Source organism: Meriones unguiculatus, chromosome 1, assembly GCF_030254825.1.
Source record: "Meriones unguiculatus strain TT.TT164.6M chromosome 1, Bangor_MerUng_6.1, whole genome shotgun sequence".
NCBI lineage: Eukaryota > Metazoa > Chordata > Mammalia > Rodentia > Muridae > Meriones > Meriones unguiculatus.
Genome location: NC_083349.1, coordinates 57,026,593 through 57,049,552, shown reverse-complemented (window position 1 = coordinate 57,049,552; position 22,960 = coordinate 57,026,593). Strand labels below are relative to the sequence as shown.

Genomic DNA, 22,960 nt, shown 5'->3' with positions numbered 1-22,960 from the left:
AATCCCGAGATGCTAATCTACCTTTCCAGGTTTCCGAATGTGGTGGAGGAAGTAATAAAGTTGGAGAACAGAATGGGGTCCAGGCCTGAATGACCAATTAAACCCCTTTCTAAATGGCCAAGAGCAATATCGGTAGGATACAAGCTAATTATAAGAATTAACAACAAACTCCACCAAAAAGCTCAGGCACTAAAACCACATCAAACCTGGAGGACCAAATGTGAACCTTCCACCCCCAGCTGCACTGATGTTTTGCTGTATGCCTCCCACCAAATTGAACCAAGCCTTGGCCCTGACAGGAGTTCACTATTGGTCCTGCATGGATGGACAGGTAGATAGATAGACAGACAGACAGATAGAGGCCTCAAAATGGGAAACCAAGGGTGACAGGGAACCACGAGGGTGGGGGGGTAGGGGAATGAGAAGGCCTTAGAGGCAGATGGATAAAAGGCCACTCATGGGCCCTTGTCTCTCCTGCCTCTACCTTCAAATCACATAGCCAGCAAATGGAGCTATCATGAATGGGCGTTGCCTTCCCTCAGCTGACCTGTCCAAAGACGAATACAAGGGCGAAATCCACACTTCTGACAGCATTAAACCCTAAGAAATTCATGGGGTTGGCTGACTGGACAGTGGGAAACTTGGATGCATGATGGAGTAGCTTCTTTAAGGGGTGGCCTTGATGAGCTGTATGGCAGTGGCAGGGATGGGTGGACCGGAGAGATAGAGGGAGTAGTAAACACAAAGGCCTTGCCTGAGGAGAAAGAGGGCAGGGTGGCTGCAGCTATGGGAGAAGCAGAAGAGGGGGGTGAGGGCCTGAGGCTATGGGTCTGGGAAGTCAGGAGGAGAAAGAGTGGGTGAGGAGGTGCAGGACCAGGTAGGTGTCAAAAGAACCTGGGTTTGGAATCCCATCTTGGAGACTAAAGGTTGCATGACCTTGAGGAGGTCACTTGGCCTCTGAGCTTCAGTGACCTTGACTTTAAAATGGGAACGATGCTGTAATCGGACCAAGGGGTGAGTGTGAAGAATGAACTCAACAAGAGGAGCCAGGCAAGGTTCTTAGCGGAGCTGTGCAAGGTCACTTCCTTACACAGAAGCTCACAGCACCAGCCCAGGTCCCTCGCCACCACCCAGAAAGCCACCAGGTGGCGGTCTTTTTAGCTTTTTCAGATAGTCCGGCCAAGACCGTTTTGTCATGGTGTTCACCCAGCAAAAAAAAAGTGCAGACCCAATGCTCCCAAAAACCAGGTGGTTGCGGGGTGACTGGAAATATACAAGATCTGCAGTGCAGTTTCAAAAGCAAATGCTCTAGCCATGCCACGGACTTCAGCTGCCCTGTAGACCTGCTGAGCTTAACATCTTATCCTTCCCAGATCTCAGCTTCCGGATCAACCAACACACCTCCGTGGTCACGAGGCCCACAGAAGATGCTGTGTGTGAAACAGCTTCAGTGGGATGGCCCGACACTCCCAGCTTTTCTACTTACTTGTGGCTTCCTTTAACTCAGCTTTTTTTTTTTTTTTTTTTTTTTTTTAAACCATGGAATTCTATAACAGCAGAATCGTAGTTTCCTGGGGGCGAATTAAAGCATTAAAACAGGCATGTATGTGCTCTGCAGCCTCTGAGTGCTACCTGACTCTGTAAAGGAAGGGTCAACCGGTGACCCAGGCTGGGCTGGCTTTTGCTTGAAGTCACTGCTGGGAGCTGCAGAGAAAGGACAAGTAGCAGAGGGTGAGGACCACTGAGAGGGGGAGTCCTGTGTCGAGATAGAGGGACAGGTAACGAGAAACATGGTCCCCAGCTTTACAGCGCCCCTGCTGGCAGGAGGTTGCAGAATGCAAAAGGAGGGTGTTGAGGTCCGCCTCTGCAGCCATTGTTAGTCTTTAAGTCTTTCTCCGCACGATTTGGGCATCAATTCCCTGCTGTGCTGTAAGCTCCTTGAAGGCAGAGAGGTCTTATTTATCTTTGTTCCCCAGTGGCCTAACAGAGCTTGCACCTAACAAGCCCTGGATAGATGCTTAGTGGCGAGCAATCCATCCTGGGCAGTTCACCGAATTGGTTACATTCCAGGCGACCCTGGGCGATGCACTGAGCCGGAACTCCACTGGCCAGCTTTGGAATTGGATGTTCTGCTCCTGACCTGGGGATGCTGGTGACTCCTCCATGCTGACGCCCTTACCTGTAAAAGTGGGCACCAGAAGAAGCGAAAAGGCACCCGCACAGCTGATGTTCTTGGATTTCCCATTTGCCTGTGACCTGTACCTCCAGCCAGGGAGGCTCTGGGAAGGGTGGAATGTGGCAGGAATGCTGGGTAATTGCTGAATGGGAAGCCTGAGGAGTGGGGGTAGGGGAAGGTGGCTGATCCTGGAGAAGAAAGCCCACATGGGGAAGGGGCCGCACCTGTCTAAAAGGGAGCCTAGCCGTGAGAATTTTGGCGGTCCTTCGGAGCCCATTTCCGCATCTCAGCCACAGGGAAAATATAAACACGCTCGTGTTTGCCATAAAGCATGGTGCCTGACACGCAGGTGTGCAGATTCTTGAAGAGGAGCACAATGAGCTACGGCTCCGAATCCATGAGAGCAGCTCTGAGGCAACTGCCGGCAAAAAGTGCTCTGAACTGGAAAGACTAGGGTACTTCACCTTGATCTAAAGGTCACTCCACAAAGAACCTGAAAGCTCTGTTCAAGGCCCATGCTGTGCCTAGCATATTACACAATTTTGCATATACCTGTATGACATACCTAAAATTTACATTTAAAAATTTTTACCCCTTTCAGTTTTTCCCCCACATACACACACTAGATGTAAATTTGGGGGAAATGGGGACTCCAGGAAGCTGTAGCCCTTTTGTCTGAGGTAGCATGTGCTCCTGGCCTGTGCTCCGACATCCTGCTTCAGGAGACTGCACAAGACCAGTCTGCAAGTTTATCTGGGAGTCCTTGCTTGTTTGTTTTTTGAGATGGGAATCTCAGAGTGTAGCCCAGGCTAGCCTTGAGCCCCTTATCTTCCTGCCCCAGCTTCCCAGGTACTAGGATCTCACGTGCTCCACTGCCTGGTTCACTTTGTAGGTTGAAAGACTAGCCTCTGCGTTGCTTCTGCTCAGAGAAAAAGTGTGACCTTTGTCCCGGAGGAGCCAGTCAACCCGAGGATGCACAGTGTGTGCTCTGTCCCCATGCCGCCTCACCCAGTGCCCACTAATACCAAAGGACAGCCTGGGTTGTATAGTGGGAAGGCGTCCTGTTTGAAGGCTCTCCCTGTCGGAACCTCTGCCCTGCCTCACTAGGTCTGCTCTCACCTCCCCGGCCTTCTCTGCCCTGTCACTCATCCCCCACCTTTTAGCTCTTACCTTACCCATGCTGATGGCGGGTCAGGGCTGCTGCATGCTGAGCCTTCCTCCAGCTGTCTGTGTCCCGGCCCCACACTCATGATTGCCTTCATGCCCACATCCCGCTAGAAAGCCAGTCGCTCTCCAGCTCTTAAAGACCTCCAGGGGAGCCGTTTTTACAACCTCTGCAGGAAATCTTGTTCTGACATCTCAACTCTCAGGGAGAAGAAAGCCTTCTTTTCATGAAGTCTCAGCTCCTTTCTGTTGCAATGAGCGTGGAGTTGCTTTTATTTTCTACCTGTCTGAGCTATACATAAACAAATCTAATTCCTCCTGATTTTCCCCTGCCTTGTCAGAATGTGGACCAGTGGCCGGGCTCCTGGGCAGCTTTCATCTACACTGTGTGTGCACAGGGCTGCCTCATTCTGGGCTGCTTCTCTGAGCCTTGATGAGGTAGCATCAAAGCAGAAATAGTGATGTGTAGGAGAGGCCAAGCAAGGGTGGCCAGGGTCCCCTTGGGTACTAGAAGTGAACTGACTGACTCCGATTGAGGGCTTGTTTGGGCCAGGCCCGAGGATGTTTATAGGAAATAGAAAAGCAGCTCTCTACCCTCAAGAATTGCACCATGAAATAATCAATTGCTTTCTCAACTCTGGACAGTGCACGATGTACTGATTTGGACCCAAGAGACCAAATTTTTATTCCAGCTGTCTTTCATTAACTGTGCTTTTCTGGGCAGGGCACTTTACCTCTCTGAGCTTTTGTCCATGTGTGCGTGTCACAGGAGTGCGTTAATGAGGGGTGCCTTATTCTGAATAGGGCTGTGTAAAGAAAAGGGTTATAGTAGACTGGAGTAGAACTATGGCCTACAGCTCTGCCCTGGAAAAATGAGAGTACTGTATGCCACAGGGCTGAGGAGGAGGAAGGGATGAAACTGAGTGGCCTCTCCCAGGAAAAAAGAGGTGACCCGTGGGCATGGAGAGCAGAGGAAAGGGGAAAAATGACGGTTGTCACTTAGGGCACACCCACTATGTGCCAGGAGCTCTGCTGTGCACACACTACCTGACATGTGCCTTGTCAAAGCTTTTATTACCCCATTTGACCTTGTCGCTGGCAGGATGTGAGTGTGTGTGTATGTGTGTGTGTGTGTGTGTGTGTGTGTGTGTTTCTCTCTGTGTCTGTCTCTCTGTGCATATGTGTATATACATATAATATCTCAGGACAGAACTTCTACAAATTCATCCAATCTTGTGCCAGGTAGAGGATAGGGTTTCAAAAGAAAACAGAGAAGAACTAAAAGGTGCTCAACAACTGCTGATTAGTGGGCCCAGGACAGAGTAACCAGAAAATAATCCTTGTGAATTTCAAACATGGGTTCCTCTGTGAGGTGACATCAGCCTTTGTTCTCCTGAGTTTTGCCCTTCCTGCAGAACCCAGCTATGCCCTCCCTGTCTCTTTTTCCTGTATCCCCCTCCTCTCATTTGCACACACACTGGTCTCCTTTTCATCTTCAACGCTTGACCCTTTGCTGCTCACAAGATTCGCTCAGTTTAGACACTGTAAAAAAGACTTCAAACGTTCTCCTCCCCTCGGCTGGAGTGCCTCTTCCCTTTCTTTCTTCTGATTCTTCTCCTCTCTCTCCACCTTTCCCACCTTCCCCTCCTGTTCACTTTACGCCTTTTTTCCTCCTCCTACCGGATGAAACTGGCAAAGGTGTCCCCCAGCCTGGGAGTTGTCCCTGGCATTTGCTGATGATGAGAATCGGCTTCCACAAAGGAGTGCTTCTCTTCTTAAAATCAGAATCATGAGCTCATGTCTGTCAGAAACCTGGTTGGGTTGGAATTGGGTGATGCCAGACTGGGAGCAGCTGGAGCCTGGAGCAAGACCTGACCACCAAGGTACCACAGGAGGAAAGGAGGCAAAGCCAGGCTGGAGGATGTCAAAGAAAGCTGGCATAAGGAAGTGTGGAGAAGTGGAGAAGGAAGCTCATATCAAGAATTGTGGGGCAGCAGATTACAAAGACTCGGATATAGGAAGGAGAGCAGAGAATCCAGATCTTGGGATCCTTAACCTGACGACCGGAAGAGAGAATGACACAGAGCCCCAATCACTAAACCTGCAGGTACCAGGCAGACCTCTGTCAGAGGAAAAGGGTACTCACTGGTCAGGTGCTAGGGTTTTGCTAGTTTGGGGCTGCAACTCATCTGGAAACGGAATCCTGACCTAAACAGACACGAAACCAGTTTCCCCTCAACACTCTCACCCTAGAAATCCCGACATTTCACTGCAGAGCTATGAATGTGTCTGATTTTCAGATGCGACTCCAGACCTCACAGGATGGTGCAACATGTTTGGCACCTCTCTGAATTCTAAAACAGCCCGGGCTTCAAGGGTTTCCAGACACAGGCAACATTAGAAGAATTAGAAATTCTAGGACCCGGTCTACCCAGCCTGTTCCTTGAAGGACTTCCTGAGTGGAGCACCTGTCACTTCCCATTTCTCTGTCCTTCCCCGGCACCTCTGCCCTGTCATTCCCTTACCTGACTAGCTGTGGGAAAGTGAGATCATTACAGAGTTGTTTTGTGCCGACAACCTATTCACATCTGGATGGCTAATGCTGATAATTACCACACTGGTTACTAAATCTGTCAGGTTTAGGTGAGGTGAGATTCTGCAGCTGGGGCTGCTGCTCACAGCTTCCCAGGCAGAAAGAGTGAGAGAGAGAGAGAGGAGAGGTGAGAACACAACGAAGAAAGGTGTGTTCAGATGCTCGGGATTGAGTGAGACTGGTTAATTACCAGTCACTTGCTGTCTCCCTGAGTTGGAGCGTCTGGGGCAGAAACACGCGTGGAGCAGACAGAATCCGACAACCTGCTACTTACCTCTGTGTAAAGAGGGTGGCAGGGACTAAGGTGCAGAGGACAAGTGTGGAGACAGGTTCTCGGGTACCAGGGCCACGGCCACATGATGTGGATGTCCTCGGCACAGGGTGATGGTGTGAGCCATCAGGGTATCGGACCTACTGCTGCTCCTAGGGAGGAAGCTGGGGACCCGGGGTTCCCTTGGGAACCCAGTCTACTTGCTGCTGGATGAAGCGTGTTAATGCAGAGCTTTGGGTTAAGTTCTAGCAGCTCCCACCTCCCCTCGTGTGTATGAGAGAGCATCCTTTCTGAGAAGCACATCCTCACATCCCTCAGTCTCTCACAGGGTTCAGAACACTCTGATTCTGAGAGAGAGAGTGATTACAAACCACTGGCCTGGAACCCCGGGGAACAGGTTGATACCGGGCCAAGCCCCCAAAGACTCAGGATTCTCTAATGATCCTGAAATTACACTCGACAGTCACTTGTGTATAAACGCTTGCCACTTCTCCCAGAAAGACTCCAGTAACTTTTGCCAGATTCTCAAAGGTTCCCTACCGCTGAGGGTTCCCTAACCTGAGCTCCTTGGCAGCCCAAGGGACCGGCTTTGTCTATGCTTAGCTTCTGCTTCTAAGAGGAAGAGCACAGATACCGTAAAACGGCTGACAGTTCTAATCCGTGTTGGGGATAACCAGGTCCAGCGAGGAACTGGTTGGCAGGGCCCTCTCTAGCAGAGCCCTCATCAGAGGCATCTTGAGAGTCAAGCCTACAGAAGCCAGGCTCGTTAGCGAGTAGTGGTACAAAAGCCTTTGGAGCTAAGCAAAGGCTTAGCTTAGATCCTTCTCCTCCGAGGCTCCCTATCTGGCTTTCAGAAACCCACCGGCATTCTTTATGAAAGGTCAAAATTCCCTATTTGCTGAGCACCTACTATGTGTCTGGCTCTATTGCAGATGTAAAAGAAAGGACCTAGCATTGTTGTAGACCTAAGCAAGTTTCCTGCCCCAGACTCAGGTACCTGGAGCGCTGCTGGCCCAAGTCATCTTCCCCATCTTAGTTCCTCTCCCACCACTACCCTAGAGCCAGAGAGACCAAAGCCAAAGCACCCAGCTGAGCAAGCTGTTGTCAATGGAGAGAGAGGGAACAAGCGTAGCCTTCCCTGTGGGCAGAGCAGCGAGGGAGGGTTGGCCCGAGCAGGTGGGCCAGTCTCGACCCAGGTGGGTGCTGCTGGAGAGAGGGCTAGCTGGGGGGTGTGTGTGTGTGTGTGTCTCTGCCTGCGGGGGTGGGGGAGGCGCGGATGAAGGGGAGCAGCCGCCGGGGCCGCCGAGCCTGACCGCCGAACTGCGCTCGCCTGCTCCCCGCCCTCCGGGACCGTGGTGAAGCTCCGTTCCCCATACTGAGCAGTCCCCGGGAGGCGCTCGGACACGTCCCCGGACTGGATAAAGATCGACTCAGAGCTCGCACCACGGCGAGCAATCTCGCCATCGGCGTGGCTCGCGCGGCCGCTCCGACCGGCCCCGGAGACGCCAGATTGCTATCGGGGAGGCAGGGAGAAGACAGCGCCGCCGCCGCCGCCCCCGCCCCGCGCGCACGGTGGCTGCGGGGTCTCGGGGCTCGCCGGCCTCCCCACCCCCTCCGCACAGCCTTGCCCGCGCTCCCCCCCTAGGGACATCTGCCTCCCTCCCGCCAGCCCTGTCCCCAGCACCCCTCCACGGCGCCCTTTCCCCACTCGCCAGGCCCCGCTGCCTCCTGAAGGTTACGCGGCGCGGCGGCGGGGCGCGGCAGAGCACGGGGGGCACCCGCCCTCGCCGCCGCCCGCGCCGCCGCCCACCCCAGTGCCCGCCGCGCCGGGCCAGCCTGGCTGCCGGCTGCTGCCACCGCAATCCCGGCTCCTAAATCAGCGCGGGGAGGCGCCCCTTCCCCCACCCGGCTCCTCGAGCTCCCCGGGCAGGGATTGGCCGCGCGTGCGCCCCCCGAGCTTGGGCCCCGGCTCCAGCCGCCGCGCCATTGGCTGCGGGCTTCCGCCAGCCTTTACATAAGCCCGGGCGCGCTCGAGTGGAGTTGTATAAAGAGAGCGCGCGGCGTCGGGGCGGGAGGCTCGAGGCCAGCCCGGGACCAGGGCTGGGCGCTGCAAAGCGGCGGCGCCGGCGGCAGAGGCGGCAGCGAGCGCCCGCGCTCCGACGCCCCCAGGCGGTGGGGCTGAGAGAGCCAGAGGCTGGCTCCGAGCGCCGACCCGGGTGTGAGTATCGGCTCCTGGAGCCCCCACCCCTTCCGGCGGAGAAAGTTTCTCCAGCCCCGCGCACCCCTCCCCGCACGCCCCCAGGGGTGGCGGGGATGCAACTGGGAACCTGGGAAGAGAGGCACCGCGGAGGCGGCGGCACTGCTCCCAACTTGCCAAGAGGCGCTGGACTCGATTGGCGCACAGATCCTCCCCGCGGGCTGGGGGCGAGGCGGGCGCTGGGCTGGAGGTGGTGGGAAGAGGTGGGAGCCGAGGTGTGGGGGTGACATCCCGCAGTTGGCAGAGAACGCGTTAGGGGCACAGTGGGTGGAGGTCAGCGGTTTGGGAAGAGGGCAGTGGGGCTAGGAGGGGGCGGAGCCGGTGAAGGCTGTGCAGGGGGTACCGGGGGAGTCACCCAGCCTGGCAGGCTCAGCTTGGGGCCGACGGAGCTACTAGCCTCGGCCAACTGCCGAGGCTTCCAGGTTGGGGAAGATCCCCCCACCGGGGGGCATAGCGCCTCTCCCGGGAAGCCGAGCTGTCTCCCTGCACAGCGCTGAGTGGCAGAGTGCTCCCGGAGCCAGCGCGGTGCAGCCGCCTTTTGCTGGACCGAGGTGTGGTCTCGCTTCCTGGCTGGGGCTGTTTCAGGCAAGCTCTTTCCCGGCGTTCTCGGGGAAACCGTGGGTACCCCTGGGTCTCATGGAAGCACCTCGAGGTTTTGGTGGGGCGGCAGCAGGCTTGGGGACATGCCCAGCAATGCAGCGTGCTTCTTTTGCAGCACAGTAGTTGAGAGCCCTGGTTAGTCCCGCTTCTGCAGAAAGCAACTAAAGAATCCAAAGTCATCCCAGCCGGGATGGGAGCCACCCTAGGGGTGGGGGTGGGGTGGGGGTGGAGGGTAGGGGTTTTCTCCTTGAGTGACTAATGTGTACTGTGGCTATTGGGTGGGCTCAGCTACCGTGGCTTCTAAGCATCCCGGAGGAGCTCGTTCTTCCGGAAGCATTCATGAGTTGCGTTTGAGGTACCTTCTGGGATAGGTGTAGGACTTTGCAAATGAAGCCGGGAGAAAGCAAGGAGGTTCCCAGGGTGGGGGACAGCTCTGTGTGATGCTGTCTTGAGCCTGGGAAGAAGACCTAAGGAAAGCTATCAGGGGAGATTTGAAACCGTGATTACTTGGGACGGGAAATATCCCGTTGAGTTAAAGCAAATTCAGAACAGTTCCTCACTCTTGGGCACCAAAACAGGGTAGTGGAGGGTGGAAAAGTAGGGATATGGACAATTGTCCCAATATGGTCTTCAAGGAATTGTTTTCTCCCTCTCCTTCTGGCTTTTTAAGCCCTTTCTGGAGGCAGGTTCTCAAGTCAATTTAGTAGGCAATGAAGGGAGTTTATTTAGTTCTTGGTGCTGGCCTAGAGGACCCGGATTAGAATGATTTGGTCTCCAGTTGGCGCTGATGGACGCCGGAGAAGGTTGAAGGCTGCTGGTGTTTTCAGCTCTTTAGCCGATGGGTTGGGGCAGGACCATTCACTGTACCCCAACCCCATCCGTGGGGGTGTGCCAAACACCTTGGATACCTGCCTTAGCGTAATGATCCAATATGGGGGTTGCCAATCCGTGCCCGAGCCCCCAGTGCTCTTCTGTTTGCCTGCAGTCAACATTTCTCTGCGGCTCTTCCCAAGACCTTCTCTCCGCGAGGGATTTGTGCGGTAAAATACCTGCTTGTTGCTCTTTCTTCCCTCCTCCATCTGGGCTGCACCTGGCGTTCTGAACCCGCATGTTTATTCTTTGGGTGTTTGGTTAAGGTATCCTGTGGTTGCACAGAGGATCTCTGTGAATGAGCAGATCAATGGCCTGTGTGATACTGGAGAGGGAAACATAGACTCTTATGGAGGGAATAGACCACCAACCAGGAAGTAGTTCTGTTAACAGCTTGTGACCACCTGAGTTGGACCTCAAGCTTCCTTGCCTCCTGAGAAATCAGTGGGAGCTTGGAGATGGAACAGGCTACTTGGTAACCAGTAGGGGGCGCCAAAAGCACCTTGCTCAGGACTAGTGACTTTTCTTGCTTCGTACCCTTCACTGGCCATTGTAACTTACTGCTTTAAGCAAGCTCAGGCCACAGCCCCCAGCAATCACCCATTGTGATTGAGGACGGTTGTGATTAGGGCCCTTCCGTCACGTGTTCTGTGCACTTTGGGTAATCCTAGGACCTCCGATGCAGTGGGGTGCATGAAGGAGCTAGCGGGTACATAGCTCCACCTACTCTCTGAAATCATTGCTTTCTGCTTGGCATCCTTGGAGTCTTTGAATTCTGAGAACTCAAGAATATCAAAACTAGGGGGGGAGGAGCTTGGGGGGACACCTAGTCTAGCTCACCCCACCTCCAGCATTCCCATGTATACTGTATTTATAAATAAGGCAGTTGAAGTAAAACAAGCGTCTTGCCAAAGGTCACATGGCTGTTTGGTGGAAGAGATGGGGCCAAGCCCCAGGATTCCCAGTTCCTGGTTTGGAGCGTTCCCCACTCCAGTGGCCTGATTCTTCTGTGCTGTGAAAATGGACATATGCTTCTACACAGCAGGCACTGATAATTACTGACAGGCCAGACTTGGATATACTAATAGCTTTAGTAAATTCAGAAACATTTTCTTTGCAAGGAAGGCAAGGAAAGATAAAGTTCTCATAACGAACATACACAGGCTGTGGAAAGTCCAAGCCATCCTTTCTCTTTCCTCTGTCTTGTTTTCTTGTCCTAAATGGTCCTTGGACAAAAGCTATGCAACCCCATGTGATGGAATCAGAAATGTCCAGGCCATCACCAGATAGTCTTAGAACCTAAGCCAAGGCTTAGACATCCTCTAAGGCATGTTGAAGCAGGGTCTGTCCTGAAGTACCACCTCTGCTGGTGGGACCTCTTAAATCCAGTTCCTGTGTGCACTAAAGAATTCCCAAAGAGTGTTTCCCAGTGCCCTCTACCCTTGCTGCTCTCAGCTCAAGGTCAGAGTAATAGAGGCTCTGGTCTCAAAACTTCCTCCTCTTCTGTAATCTGGGGCACCCAGAAGACACTCTCATTTTTGGAGCCCTTCTGTTCTGCCGGCCTGACAGGTCCAAGGCTAACCCTCTGTTTTCTGCTACCACCCAGTTTCTCTACATACCATATGAACTCCTGTGGGGCTCTTCTCTGAGCCTTGGCAGATTTTGCTGCCAGTCCACAATTCTGAGAAGCACAATCCTCCCCTGGCCCTGAGGTTCACCCAATGGGTGCTTGTTGCCAAGGAAAATGCTTAAGATTGCTCATCTCTCCAGGCCCACAGACAAGATGGGTCTTCATTCATAAGAGAGGAGGGAGGTGAGGATTGTGTAGGCCACCAGATAAACTATAGCTCCGTTCAAGAGTCCAAGAACTGTGTTTGAGATCGTCAGCCACTTCGATTTAACTGGAGAAATGCCTCCTTGCATCCAGTCTTGACCTGGTTCTACTTAAGGACAGAGGAGTGTAATTACATGCATTATAGGGAGAGTGCAGATCTTCCTGGGAGGGAAAGGTGAGCAAAGATAGGGGAGATGGTCTTTGGGATGTGTCTCCTGAGGTGTGATGCAGAGAACCAGTCATTTGGAAGGGCCTATTAGTGCTGGATCACTGGGAACTGCATGGGATCTATTCCCCCTGCAGCTAAGGCCAAGTGTCAAGGTTTACACATCAGCTTCTGGTCATGGTGACACAGAGACCGATGAACCAAGTATGATAGCAGGCATCTCTCCCCTTGCCTTCTTCTCTGAACCGCTTCTGGATTTTCACTTTGGAGTTCTGCCATTCTTGGAGAAAAGAAATTTTACAGGTCCCAGGATAATTTTGAATGTGATGGAAGGCCCTGAGCTATTGATTCCTGAGGAAGGATCTTTCTGCTGGGAGAAGCCTTCCTCAGAGCCCAGTGATTTAAGAGCGCTGACAAATCCGTGCTCACTGAGCCTCCTGCAGGCTGAAGATAGGCTTCCAGGCCAGCTTGGACTCTGCTCTGGATTTCTGAAGAGTCTGGCTGGTTGCTTAGGGGACATAAACCTGTGAACTTTCCCTAGGAGAAAGTATGAAATCAATTGGTTCATTATCACACCAAACACACTCTGAACCACTTAGGGCATTTAAGAAATAAGAAGTAGCAAAGGGCTGTGAGATTGGGTTTGAAACATGTTCACAAAGGTGTGAAGGGGGTTAGAGAAAAGGACGGGATGGAAAGACCTTTTTTCCACCAAGTTACTTATGTTCTTGACCTCGCTGGCACCCCTAGGCAGTGACCGGAGAGGTTACTTAACCCACATCACCCAGACTTTTGGCAGTGTGTAAAGATAATCTATATTGCCACAATTGGAGTAGAGGATGCTACAAGCATCATCTAATGGGAGAGAGGCCAGGATGCTACTAAACATCCTTCAGTTCCCAACGAAGCCCCTGCACTGCTGATTATTATATTACCCCAAATGTCAGTGGTACCAAGAGCACAGCAGCACATTACAGGCGGCAGAGGTTGTGGAAACATTTTAACTAGCTCTGCTTTCTAGCTGAGGAGACTACAGCAAGCGGATAGCAGAGCTAGTCTGGAACTCACATCTGCTCCATCGAGACGGGTTTACGCAAACTCCCCCAAAGTTGTTGTGAAGCATAAATATGAGCTGTGAAAACACTTAGGAAATTACAAGGAGACTGTTATTAATAATACTGCTATTATTACAGATTTCGGGGTTTGAAAAGTTCTGTTACCGTGGTGCTGACTCACTGTGTAACATTGGACCAATCGCTCCCCGAGCCCTGTGCCACTTTGTGTGTGCTTGTGGTAGAGGATGGTCTTTACAAAAGCATCAGAATCCTTATCATTAGGAAAAAGTCCAAAGATCTGCCCTTCAAAAATGCTAGATACCTAAAGGGGGAAAAAAAAAGCTAAAAAGAATTTTTTTTGAAAGAAATCATGTGGACATTGTGTGAAACAAAAACGCTTACTTCTTGGAAAAATTCCAGTGTCCTGGCCCTGAGAGCTGGTTCCAGCCCAAGAAATCTGATCAACATCCGGAGGAGAAACTGATAGCTCAGGAATGACAGGCAACTGGATTTGTCCCCATTCCCTGGGGCAGAAGAGACTGACATCTCTGCCACTCTTTCTGCTGGGGGCAGGGCAATGGGAAGTTCTACAGGGAAGTTCAGGGAGGGGTGGGGAGGCGGGGCATTAATTAGCAAAACCTTGTTTACTTAACAGACATATTCTTAAAGATCTCTTCCAAGGGACGTTTTGACATATTGCTTTAATTAGCCACAGAAGAATGGAAAGCGCAGAGAGTGTAAAATGACCCTTGCCGATGTTTCCAGTTACTCTTATCTCTGTTTGCACCATACAAGCACGCTGACAAGGTCATGGAATCACTGCTGAGCTAAGGGACTGTCCTGGTGACCAGAGGAGGGACGCAGGGACCTTTTTTTCCTTTCTTATGCTAGTTCCCTTCTGGCTAGAGCAGCTACTTCAGTGGGGATTCTGGCCTGAGCCTCCTGGCTTCCTTTGTCCCACAGGCCTTGAATGAGCTACCTTGCCCCCAGATCTCACTGGAGCTCAGGCCTGGGTGCTTGGATTTTCCCTCGAAGCTCAGATGCATCTCTCTTGTAGGAGGTGGCAACAGCCTCGCTTGATGTTCTCTGCAGAAGGCTGGAGACTGGTTCTCTCCTTGTGGTCGGGATCGGAGAAGGAATGCGCTTAAGGCTCCCTCTGAGGACTAAGGCTGCCTGCATTGGAGAATGAGGTTTTACTACTTAGACCCTTGCCTGAATGCACTGGGGGGCCTGAGCCCTAGGTCTCAGGAAATCAGTCACTGAAGCTGAGCCAGAGCTCCTCCCGCTGCTGATAGGCCCCTTCCCTTTGAAGTCAGCTCATCTTTCACCGTGGCCTCTAGGATGCTTCACAGCCCCGTACCTCTCATCCAAAGAGGCCTTTGCAAGAGAAGAAACACAGCCCCCAAGGAGGCGCTGCCCTGGGAATGGTTTAGGGAGATAGGGCATCAGTGGCCCTCAGGTACAGATTCAGCACCTAGGACAGCACCTCATTCAGGCCTTCACCTCATTCAGGGCGTCACCTGTTGTTGCTGCGCTCTGCACGTGCTGAGTGAGAGAAATGTAAAGGGATAGAGATGGCCATTCTGAGGCAGAGGTGGCCTGTGGCATTAAGGTGGAGCTCCATACAGGCCTCAGTCAGTGAGAAGGGAAGCAGGCTTCCCTTCCAGCTCCTTCTGAAACCTGGTTTTTGGTACCAGAGCCTTGTATATCCCCAGAACCCTGCTAATCAACAGGGTTCATGACCCCTTTCTTTGCAAGGTCCACTCAGTAGGACGATGGTCAGCTGTGAGCCAGGAGCAAGGCGTGTTTCCTTTTCTCTTCACCGTCCACAACCGCTCTACTCTCCGTTTAACCCGCCCAAGTAGCTTCACTGATGCCCCCTTCAAGCAGCCTTACTCTGCTTTAGGCCCATGGAACAGAAAAAAATTTGGCTTTCCACTGAAGACAAACCAGGGAGTGAAACACTGTTCCACACAACCATTCCCAAGAGGAGGCTCTTAAATAGCAAGGTCCACTAATGCATTTAAAATTATTTCAGGGGGAAAAAAATAACAAAACAACCCAACCCTGACCTGTAGGCTCTTAGGTCTGGAAAGAACTTTGGAGACCATCCAGTGGCCACCCCTACCCCCACCCCAGGCTGTGCACATCCCCTCCAGGACACTGCTCAGAAACACAATCAATGTCCAGCACGAGGCTGCCCCAAAGCTAAATGTCCTTTTGAAAAATGCAAGTCTAATCATGTCTCCGCCTTACTTCCAAACCTCCCCACACTGTGACTCCAGGCTGCTTCCCTCACCGTTGCAGGCTCTGGCAGACCCCAGCTGCAGCCTGCACACAACACAACACTCTCCACTTCCTCTCCCTTCTCATCTCCCACCACGGACGCTGCATTCTGGAAAGCAGCAATTGCATTCGCAGCATGAACTGATCTGTCTCACATGCGTGCCTCTGATCTGTGGGTCTGTGCCACTTGGAATCCCAATTCACCTGCTCCAGAGACCCTCTCCTATCTGGTCTTCCCACCCACCCCACCAGTCAATCTCTCCCTCCCACTGGCATCATCTAGTCTCTGTACCTGTTGCTGCTCTGAACCTAGCCCAAGAGGTGGTGTGCACACCTCGCTCCTTGAGCCCAGGGACCATGCCTGGCTTGTCATTTCTAACGTGGTAGGTAGGCTTCTCCTACGTGTTTGAAGAATGAGTGTGTGTATCTAAGTGTATTGAGGGCTTCTACGTTTGGAAAGCAGTGTTTAAGGAGCCACAGAACTCCTCTGGGGTCCCAAGACAAATTAGTAACAGAAGCAAGTCTATTCCTCAAAGTCTTACAGTCCAGAGCCTTCCGCTCAGCATTTGACAGCTGCTCCTGGAAGGGGCACCTGCGTGCCTGGCCCCTTCTCCTGAGATGCATTTGTTCAGGCGGCAAGCATCTATTACTAGCGGTAATAGTGTGATTGCTGTTACCATTTCCTGCCCTGGGTGGGCATTTGCAATGCCCAGCACTGTGCTTAGAAGTTAACATGCATTCATATCAGTCCACCCTCACCACAGTCTACAAGCCTGTCTGCCCATTTCACAGGCCAGGAAGGCCGAGTTGGTGATAACATTTAGTAGGATCCTACTAAGACTGGCAGTTTCCACGCATTTCTCTCTTTCACAAACATTGTCTCATTAGCAGAGTGCTCTCTGTGACATTTCATGGCCTAGGTCTCTTAGGCTTTGTATTTTGCCTTTCCTCTCTGGTACTGTATCAGGCACTGTCTAGAGCTCTCTCTTAATGAGAGGAAACGATGTATTTTCCTAATGCTGGGGACAATGCATAGGACAGGGCCACTGGGAATGCAGCTCAGTGATAGAATGTTTGTCTAGCATGCACAAGGCCCAGCAGCAGGATGGGAGGAGAGATGCATAGTGTATGTGCCTTCTGGGTGGGCGCGTGGGGATACAGAGGTCTAGAGTCTTCCGGGCTGGCCCTGCAGAGGACCAGCAGTGAGAGCAGAGCAGAAACAGAACTACAGTATTAGGATGTGCACTCCATAGCACAAGGATTTTCTCTTGTTCTCAGTGTTTTCCTGGTGACCAGCATGGAGCCTGGCATAAAAGAGGTCGTAAACAATCCTGAATTAATGAATTAGCAAATGGCAGCTCCAGTATTCCCCTCTTAATTATTCTCTGCATCTAGCCCTTTCTTGGTCTCCTGCATACTTTAATGTAATTATTTTCTTGCTCTATTTTTTTTTCAGTGTTAGGAATGAGAGCTAGGGTCTGGTGAACCCAGTCAAGCTCTCTCCAGTGAGCCACACCTCTGGCCCTACCGTCCTCTTTCTACCATACTGTCACTTTGTCACCCTTTCATCCTTTGGACCTGGTCCCTCATGGGACCAGGCCTCTAGTCTCTGTAGGCCTGCTTCCCAGAGTCCTTCCTGCCACACGCACTGCTCCTACCATGCAGAGTCTCATTGTGCCACAAAAACCTGCACCTCCACCACGCACATGCTGTCTCCCTAGCCTGAGGCACGGTCCCCACCCTGACCCTGTGGCTAGCTCATCGCTGTCTTTCTCCTTCCCTTCTGTCCCCATCTCACCTGATTTAAGACAAGCATGGCGGAGTGAAGGAAACCATGTAATGAGGTGTCTAGGAGTATTGATCCTGGAGCTACGTTGCTTAAACACAGATCGTAGGTTCACTAGGTAGTAGTGTATAACCTTTAGTCAAGTTAGTTAACTCCTCTGTGCTCAAGCTTCTGCATCCGTAAAATGGGGAGACTATCTCCCAGGCTTCCAGTGAGGATTAAGCAAGTCACCCATGTGAGGGGCACTAGCACCGTGTGGCCAGAGGTAGGTACATAATGCCATCATTATCACTGTCTGCTTTTGCTCCCTGAAATTGCAGCATTAGGCCTCTCTGCTTCGGTGCAGGAATAGTCTGCTATCAGCTCTGAGACAGAGAGGGAAGCGGGGGAGTGAGTAAGAGGAGAGGAATGAGTAGGAATGGAGGATGGAGGGAGAAATGCCAATCAGCCAAGATGGAGATGCTGGAAGTACTAAGAGATCTGCAAGGAGATTTGACCCATGACCCAGGGGTTATGAAGCAACAAGAACAACCAGGACACCGGAACTGCAACCTGAACAGCTGTGTTGGTTTTGAAGGATTTCGGTGAATAATACCTCACTTCTCTACCCACTTTGGGGCCGGCGGAGGCTGGAGGCAGAACTCCAGCGGATAGGATGAAATGCCACTGTTGTCACCTAAACAGCTGATGGGCAGACATTGCCTTGCTGGGGCCCTGCCGATGCCTACTGCAGGCCCCTTTGGTAGGGCAGGCTAGCTTGCTTGATCATGCTCAGTATAGGGCAAGTTACTCCACAGGGACCAGGTCCAGAGACTCCCCCAGCAGAGCCTCTCACACTGTCCAGTTTGATGGGGGATGGGGCATTCTAGTGTGGGCTTTCTCCCCATCACCACCAAAATAACACTTAAGGGTAGATGCTTCTGTTCTGGGCTCTGTCCTGTGCTCTCAATGACATTCAGCAGCATCTCCGACCTCTAGCCGAAGGATGTCACTGCTTCCCTGGGTTTACCACCCCCAAAATATTTCTAGACATTGACACCCCAGTTGAGGACCGCTCCTCTGGTGGCAGCTCCTCCAGATAAGATCCAGGAGTGGGGGGGTACTCCCTCCCACACAACAATCCAAGCAGCCAAGGGCAGGTCAGGGAGATAGCTGGGTCCCCCTGACCTTTGCAGATGTCTGCTCCCTGCACTGTTTGTCCTTCCCTCCTCCTCAGCCTCTTCCTGTTCAGCTGGCTTCTTCCACTCTCTGAAGCTCAGCCACAGCAGCCTCCCTCTGGGAAGTGATCCCAGCTCCCTGAGGGAGTCACTTGGGTTTTTCTGTGGTTATCTTTCCACAGCACCCCTCACCCCACACAGCAAATGGCGAATGACCGGGTCCTCAGGACCCCTGTTCCACCTCGCTCAAGGCCGGGTTCCTTTTGGGTCTGCAGGAAAGGTTGCTGGGGTGACTGAAGCAGGCTGCTCCGTCAGCTCTTCTCCAGTCATGCTTTCATTCCAGAAGCTCTTTTGTGGGTCTCTGAGGATCTGATGGCCCAGTCCATGAGGGGCAGGGTGTCCCTGCAGCTGCTGCGTCCCTCTCTCCTCATCTCAGCTCTCTGACAAGTATCTGAAAGGGTCTGCTTTCTCTGCCTGTTTCCAACATTTGGGCCTTTTGCTTTTGTGAGCGTGTGGGGTGTGTCCTTGCACTTTGGATAATTGCAGAAGAACTGTGCGCCCTGGAAATTGCCCTTGGAAGCCTCTCCCACAGCTGCCTGACCCCACAGCAGAGAAGCCAGGTTGCTTGGATACCGGTTTTCAGTCCCAATTCAGGAAAGTCCCGAGGCCACAGAAAAATGATTGTTCTGCATGTGACTGGGAGCCAGTGTCTGAAGACTCTCCACCTTTGCTATAGGCCACCAAGCTGCTTCCCACCTGGACCCCTGCCAGACCTTCCCTGGGGCTCGCTTAACCTTTCATCACCACGGCTCAGGTGACCTCATAGACAAGGATATCCAAGACCAGCAAGGTGGAAGAACGCGCCAAGGTCACTAGCTGGTCTGTGCTGGGCTTCAGGTCTAGATCAGATGGCTGACTCCAAGGTTTGGGCTCTCCCTCTCCTTCTCACTGAGGATTGTTAAAAAGTTCATTTATGGAGCATTTTCAAGATGTTATTATGGTGATACAGTTCTTCCCAGAGCCCGAAACACAAGTCCAGCCACCGGATGGTTCTCCTGGAGACCCTTCTTGTCCTTGCCGCCACAGCCACGCTGCAGAGCTCTTCACGCCTTGCTGAGACGCCACGCACTCTGACCCCGTGCCCCTGCTCTACTTTTGAGCTCAGCTTCTCCTCGTCTGGTCTGCTCTGCCCCTGGACAGTCTTAGACGGCCTAGACACAGGGTGTCACGCTTGTCTACTGCTTGTTTTCCAGGCTCTGTGAGGGCCAGGACTGGGCTTTGTTCATCTTTAGTTCATGGAATTCATACATCAGCAGATGAACTGTTCACTGCGTACTATGGTATTAGCACCGGGTGCCGTGCGGGCTCTGTAGTGCGCTCAGCACCACTTGACCACTGCCACTAGTGAGTACCAGTCACAGTATTGGAACAATGCCTGGCAGATGACTGATACCTAAGCTTCCAAGAAAACAAAACAGCCTTCCTAACTCACTCCCCAATCTACTTTTGATTTTGAGCCTTTCCCCTGAGGAGTCAGATGCTCACAGTAGTGTGACAGGAGGCTCCTGAGCAAGTCATATCAAGTGGGAGGTCACTCCGGGCACCCCCTTTCTTCTGCCTCAGGCAGTCCCAGCCTGCTTTGCTTTCTTCCCCAAACTTCATATCTTCTGCCTCCATTGACACTCTTCAGCTAAATGGATTTTCTTCATAAACTTCAACAAGTCAATGATGAATTTCAGGAGGAGAAACATTTTTCACTTCAAATCAGATCGCAGTGAACACTCTCATCAGGGGACGAGTCTGGGGCAGTGCTTCTCATCCTGGGCTGCCCATCAGCATCAGCTCGACAACTCCTAAGAAGGCTCAGCCTCCAGACATGACCCCAGACCAACGGAATCACACCCAACAGCACACGTCTCAGCACAATGCTCCCGGGGCAGAGGTTGGGTGATTCCAACCTGATTCCCAGGGCAGCAGGTACTTGGGCATTGCTAGCTGGGAGCCCTGTTGCTGGAGGTGAGGTCTGTAGACCAGTGGCTTGGGCATCTCCTGACAGTTTATCAGACATGCAGACCACCTGGATCAGAGCCTGCACTGGCACACACCCTCGGGTGATTGTCAAGAACATTGTGGTTTGAGAAGCACTGCTCTAGAGAAAGAATGGCTTTTAGACACCTGTGACAAGCTGCAAGCCATTTCTGCTGATTCATATTACCACTTGGAAGTAATCCTTCCTCCTCTCCTTCACTTAATAATATTAATAGCACACCTCCCATGATGGGTTCTGGGAACACATTGGCATATATCTCTACCTGCCCCTACCTTCATTTCCTCTGGGTTCTGCCCTTTGATGGCATCTAACTCTTATCTCCTTGACTTGGCTCACCCCTCCTTGACCTGACCCCTTCACCTCTTCTTACCTAGTGCAGAAAACAGAGTTGGGATTCTTCTCAGTCCCTACCTGTTGTGGTAATTTCACCGTGAGCTGAAGATAGCTGGCACTTTGAGTATATAAAGATGAACTGAGCCTGAGCAGTCCTGGGGACTGCATCCCCCTTGGTTGATTTCACTCCTCAGCACTAGAGGCAAAACGAAGGTTCTTGAATCAAGCCCAGACCTTCAGTGGAGTACAGAGCTTGGTTTCATGACTCTGGGAGCTGCAGCATAGAATCGTGTAGTTTATAGACCCGGCCTCATGGATGCCGCTGGGGAGCCTGTTAGAAGAAATACAGAGTCTTGGGTGCTGTGGCAGAGTTATTGAGCCAGAATCTGCATTTTAACAAGAGCACCAGTTGATTCATGGACACATTAGAGCCTGAGAGGCATGAAGCACGAGTGTGGAGCAGTGTTTGCCAAATTTTAAAACATATTGAAATCAGATGGTAACTTTTCAAACTCTTGCGCCCAGGTTCTACCGTAGGCCGGTTAAGTCAGGTGTTCTTGACTTAAGACTCACGCTTCCGCACTTTTTAAATTGCGGTCAAATATCCACGACATAAAGTTTACCATTTAATCACAACCAAAACTCCAATTCTGTGGTGCAAAGCCCGCTTATAGTGTTGTGCCCCCGTCACACCATCCCATCTGCTTAACCCATCCATCTTGCCATCCTGAGACTCCACAGTCACCAAGCACTAGTTCCCCACACCCTCTCCATAGCTTCTGGGAACCAAGGTCCGACTACTCCGAGCACCTCATGCAAATGTAATCACACAGCATTTGTCTTCCTGTGACTACCTAGTTTACCTGCTAAAACATCTTCAGGATTTGTCCCCATTATAGCATGGACCAGAATCTCCTTTCTTGTCAAGGCTGAATAACAGCCCGTTGCTTTTGTATGCCATTTTTTGTTTATACATCCATAGACACTTGGGTGGCTTTCGTCTTTTGACCATCATGATTACCACTGCTGCTATGTACGTAGGTGTGTGGGTACCTGTTTCTCCTGAAGTCTCCCAGGAGTCCTTGTTCTCTCTCTTCCATTAAGCAGCCTGGAGTGACCAGAGAAAGGAGTTCATTACTTTCCTGATGCAGAAACTTTACAAAATCATGCCTGTCAAGAGGTCCACATCTTTGAGTTCCATTTTGGAACATCTGCCAAACAACCCAGACCATGAGGGAGGTGTGTATTCCAAAGTCACCAAGTGTCTGAGAGACAACTCTTTAACAATGAGAGCCATCCAGAGTTTCCTTGGTGATGGCCCAAAAAGAGAGTGTTGAGTTTTCTGCACATGTTTTAAAATGCCAAACTTAAGAGTTTAGTGTAGATTCTGTAGCCACTCAACATATCTAGGTGGATAAAACACCCAAGGTGGGACATTAAGTCCCCTGAGCTCGTTAACCCATACATGAGCTCCCCTGCTCCTGAGACCACCCACATAGAAGGAACAAATTGTTCCTAAGCCAGAATGAGCTTGCACAGAAGAAAAAGACACCCAGCATAAAAGAAATGCAATCAAGCTTTTAAAGAATCTGTTTCTTCTTTCAGTTTTGGGGTACACACTCAGAAGCAGAATTTCTAGATCATGTAGTAATTTTATTGTGAGGTTTTTGAGGAGCCATTATACTGTTTTCTCACAGCTGTACCATTTATCCCTGCCCCCACCCCAGCAATGCGCAGGGCCCCAGGCCCACCCCCTCTTCGCCAGCAACTGTTATTCCCTGGGTTTTTATTATTGTTGTTGTATTACTATTGTTGTGGTCAGCCCGATGGAAGTGAATTATGGGGTGTTCGTTTGTTTGTTTTGTTTTGCTTTTTGATACAGGGTTTCTCTGTGTAACCTTGGCTGTCCTAGATTCACTTTGTAGAACAGGCTGGCCTTGAACTCACAGAGATTTGCCTGCCTCTGCCTCCCTGAGTGCTGGGATTACAGGTGTGTAATTGTGGTTTTGATCTGCATTTGCTATGTAATTTGTGGGGTTTCATGCTCTTGTAGGCCATTGCATACCTCTGGAGAAATGTCTATTCAGGTCCTTTGTCCACTTTGAATTAGGTTGTTCCTTCCTTCGTTCCTTCATTCGTTCGTTCGTTCCTCCTTTCCTTCCTTCCTTCCTTTCCTCCTTCCTTCCTTCCTTCCTTTCACTTTTTGCTGTTGTGTTGTAGGAGTTTTCTTAATTGGTATACTATGGATAGTAATAACGTATCATATGTATAGTTGGCAAATGTTTACACTCATTCTGTGGTTGGCTTTTTATACTTTGGATAGTGTTCTTTGATGCACAAAAGTTTCTAATTTTGGTACAGC

General features: G+C 51.5%; 1 protein-coding gene across 4 annotated transcripts in view; it reads left to right on the top strand.

Moving 5' to 3' along the window:
- Positions 1–7,290: 7,290 nt before the first annotated feature.
- Positions 7,291–22,960, top strand: part of Crtac1 (cartilage acidic protein 1) — a 138,362-nt gene continuing 122,692 nt past the window's right edge. Inside the window, exon 1 of one of the 4 annotated variants that reach the window (XM_060389720.1) lies at positions 7,291–7,400. The gene's annotated coding sequence lies outside the window, so the exon portion shown is untranslated. Of the gene's footprint in view, positions 7,401–8,232; positions 8,423–8,866; positions 9,047–22,960 lie in introns of those variants that run through there. The other 3 variants (XM_060389728.1, XM_021640442.2, XM_060389719.1) reach the window with 3 other exon arrangements.